The sequence below is a fragment of the Tigriopus californicus genome, chromosome 1, assembly GCF_007210705.1.
Source record: "Tigriopus californicus strain San Diego chromosome 1, Tcal_SD_v2.1, whole genome shotgun sequence".
Lineage (NCBI taxonomy): Eukaryota > Metazoa > Arthropoda > Copepoda > Harpacticoida > Harpacticidae > Tigriopus > Tigriopus californicus.
Genome location: NC_081440.1, coordinates 5,167,940 through 5,172,146, shown reverse-complemented (window position 1 = coordinate 5,172,146; position 4,207 = coordinate 5,167,940).

Genomic DNA, 4,207 nt, shown 5'->3' with positions numbered 1-4,207 from the left:
AGTGGGAGGCCATGTGAGGCTATTTGCGTGGAAATTGTTAAATATGGCTCATTTTGACATAACATAGCGTAGGAGGTAAGTCCTAATGGTGTGATTATGTAGACCTACTATTTTGAAGCCAGAGCATTTCATGACAGGGTTTTAGGCTCACTACTCAACGTCATCATGAACGTGAACGCTCTCTTTGAAATGAGTGGGTTTATAATACTTCAAATGATATAACTCCAATTTTGAACGGTTATACCTCTTAGGTCAAGAAGAATCCCATCTTTTTGCTCAAAGATCCCTTTCCACACTGGGAAGTTTTGTCGAGCTCCATAATACTCAACGCACTAAAACAAATTTATCGTGATTGCTGTTGTCTGTGTGATGCTTTGGATCTCACAACGTGGTAGGAATTAGATGGGCTATCAAAAGTCTTGGGATTGTCCTAAATTTTGCCTCCTGAAATGAAACAAGTTGGAAAGACGGATGTTGGAACATATTGAACAATTGGGTTAGGTCTAAGGAAAGAAATTTGAAGACCTGTATTTCTTGACGTTGTGGAAATGATTACTTTCAAGAATTACCAATTGGAATTCACACTGGTAGTTTGACTCCACCACGTGTTGAATGTTTAATTCAGGACTCCAACCATGATTTCGTAGTAGGTTAAAATAATGGAAGAAGAAGAATATAGCATCACAGTAGGGTAGGCCAGAAAACATCACATTTAGGTAGGGAACGTACTTTCCCCTGATTCGATCTTGGACTAACCAATTCAAAGCTTTTTTGTGGTATTTAAGTTACACGAGGGGTGGCACTTTTTTGAAAAGTCCATGTGGGGCGTATTTAGGGTCATTCTTGAGGATGAGGTAAGAATCAGTGATTAACGGAGCAAGAAACCCCATCATCAGATTCATTAAAAATGCGAGAGCTGCCTGCCATCTGACTCCGTAACAAACTAAGTCCAATCGTTATTGGGTCACGAGAAACTTGGGCTACCTTTAAACTCAAAATTTATACTTAATTTTTGAGTCTTTGATTCCAGTGGTATATGCATCAGCAGAGCTCGACAAACAATGTTTATTTTATAGGGCCTGGACTTTTTGCATAAATTTGATCACCCTCAGCGTATCCTTGCAGTTACTCCTCAGTGACTAGTCATGGGGTAAAAACATCAAGGATCTTTTTTCCCCGTGAGGTTTTAAGATTCTGAACCTTTTCGCAAAAATGAGGCAATCACGAAGAAATTCTAAAATAGATTCAATACAAAGCAAAAATAATTCTTGTATGTTTCGGGCAAAACTATTTTCACCTTGTTCGATTAGATACCTCTTTTTCAGCAAGTAATTTGTGCCTTGTGTCAAAAAAAAAAAACATTTTGTCAGCATTGACTCTTTTGCACGAAAGTTTGTCTAAATCATGACACTTTTTACAAGCATCTAGGCTTGTAGATTGTCAAAGGATTTATTTCAGACCATCATATGGCCATCTAACTCTTTCTATGGCCAAATGGATCCCATTCTAGAAGGTTATCCCAAGTTAGCCACATGGTCTCAAGAGTTTTTCATGCTTAAAATGATTAACATTGCTAAGTTTTGACGAAGTCTGAATGCAGAATTATACCATCCACATCCTACGGAGGCTATGACATACCATATCTCTTTAATTTGAATGCCTCCAGAAACTGTTTTTGGCCTCAAAATTTTCTACCAAATAAACTCAATTCATTTTGTTACATTTTTTCCCGAGGCCTGATCATCATGAACACGGACTTAGGGAGACCATTGCTTATCGATCTTTCTGGACAACGTCAATTAGAATGCCCTAATTGTGATATCGTATTCACCAGACAATAAGAAATATCAGACATTGAGCTCCACCTACAGGGCCTCAGATTCCAATTTAGGAAATTCAACCTATTCCTTCGAATCATTAGAGCCAAGTCGTGGGGAATAAATATTTTCAAGCCACTTTTCCAATCACGGGCATGTGCCTTGAGTTACTTTCCACATTCCAAAAATCCCAAATAGTAGTATTGAAAAAAAATCCGCTTAAAAATCAAAAGACACAAACATGCAACTTTGGCGCCATTTTCAGTGTCAAGAAAAATCGTTGAGACTGCTTCCTGTCCTTTGTTTGAGGCGCCTGAGCTAGCGTACCGTATAGAATAAGACCCTGTGGCAAACAAAAAACAATATTGAACTACCCGCCTGGAGAGCATCATCCATTATCTAGTTGGAACTGTCATCTAATACTGTTAGCAAGAAAGACTCGTACGTTTTCGTGGTGTACTATGTTCAAGAGATGCGATCATTTACTTTTCCTTGAAATATGGCCTTCCTTTAACTTTGTTCATGCTCAGTGGTAAATGACCCCAAGTAACGCAACGTTTCCTTGACGATTCAACCCATTATTCAAGGAAGAAGACTCGTCTCTTGTTTCTGTAGCGAACGGCAGAATCAGATACAAGAAGGTAGTAAGCTTAGGCCTTGAGGTTGGGAATGTTCCCTCGGAGCTCATGAAATGGGAAACAATGGCCTCGCTGAAATGCATCAAAGGGCCTTGACCACTTCCGAGACTTCCAAGGACAACCATTACTCACAAAGATACATTGGTGAGCGTAAGTCATCCATTCCACCCGCTTCAACACTCACGCTCGCATAATAGAGACCAACACAGAGAGAATGGCGATGATTTAGAGACAAGAAAAATCGTAGTTGGCCATCAGCTCTGACAACACTTTGTTTGAGGAAATGAACGGCTGGGTTGAGATTTGAATTGATGTCAAGGTCGCTATTGTTCCGATGAAATGTTGGAGCAACCAAATATGTTCATCAACGTCATTGGAAATCATGTGCAGGAGTCATGATCAGGCAGGAGTAATTCCAACGCAAATATCCTTCCCTCAAAAAACAGGAAATGAGACGTCATTGTGGAATGAGTGGAACAACGTTCCCCTTTTCTTGGGGGAGAGATATATGAGTTTGTGTCCTTGTAATGCGAAGTTCTGGCACAATCAGGAACCCATATCAGTTCGTCTGTTAGTCGTCATAGGGTCTGTTTGATTTGCTTCATGATGTTCAAGTTCCATGTCATGGCGGAAGAATGAGCTGGAGCTAACCAGAATGTGGTCTACGTAGATGGTTTAGCTTTCCGAGTAAACATGAGTGCAAATATCATCTAAGCGTGACTTAATTGTCCTTTCTTCAAGCCCTCTTTTATGTCTGCTCTGAGTCTAACAAATGTTGAAATTGCCCTTTTCATTTAAACTCCACTTGGCACTTTCATTTTGGAATTGTTCGGAGGCCTTTCAAGTCTGAAATTTGAAGTTTCTGAATCTTTCATTTTTTACTTTTTGATCCGTCACAATGACACAACAAAGTAATCCCCAACTTGTTTTACAATATGCCAACGTCCCCTGTTTTTGTTCCACACTCAATTTGGAGTATCCCAAAGAACTCCCACGGCTCTTTCGGAATAACAAGTCATCCATTTTCGGCCCACAAAAAGAATTTTGCAATGCCACGAACTACTGTATGTACGTATACAGTAGTAGAACTTGCTTGTTTGGAACTCGACATAAACATCTGACAGACTCACGATATCCGTACTCTTTTTAGTGGTCCCACTCGTTTTCTCCTTCGTTGGATGACCCATTCTCGTATTTTGGGAACATTTTACTTTTTGGCTTCCCGTGAAAGCGTCGTCGCATTGAGCCTTTCGGTTGGGCTTGAGTTCCTCTTTTATAATGTACCAGTAGGCTCCTCAAAATCTAGGCCAAGGATTCACACTCGCAAACCTTTTCCATACACCATAGTCAGCGAATTGATGATCTTTCATGATGAGCAAGTGCTTCTTGGGCCCAAGTAAATCACTGAATCACAAATAGCGCCAATCCTTCTTCCCCCTCTACGCCAATGAAAAAATACGGACGATGTGTTGGCATTGTGCTCTTATGCACGTCCAAAGAAATGGAAAAAAGGACTCAACACACCGGAAGTAAAAAATCTGAGAATATTTCCTTTGTATCTGAAGAGTAACTTTTTATCTTTAACGATGACATTTTTAGTAGGCAAGGATAAATGCTTAAAAATGGCTTTAGTTACAATCCAGGATTTTCACTCCTCAAAATATTGTCATGACTCATGAGTAGGGACGGGCAAAATGTGCAAAAAAGCAGTCTTTTAGAGACAAAAGGTGTAAACAATAAGCCCAAAAGGTG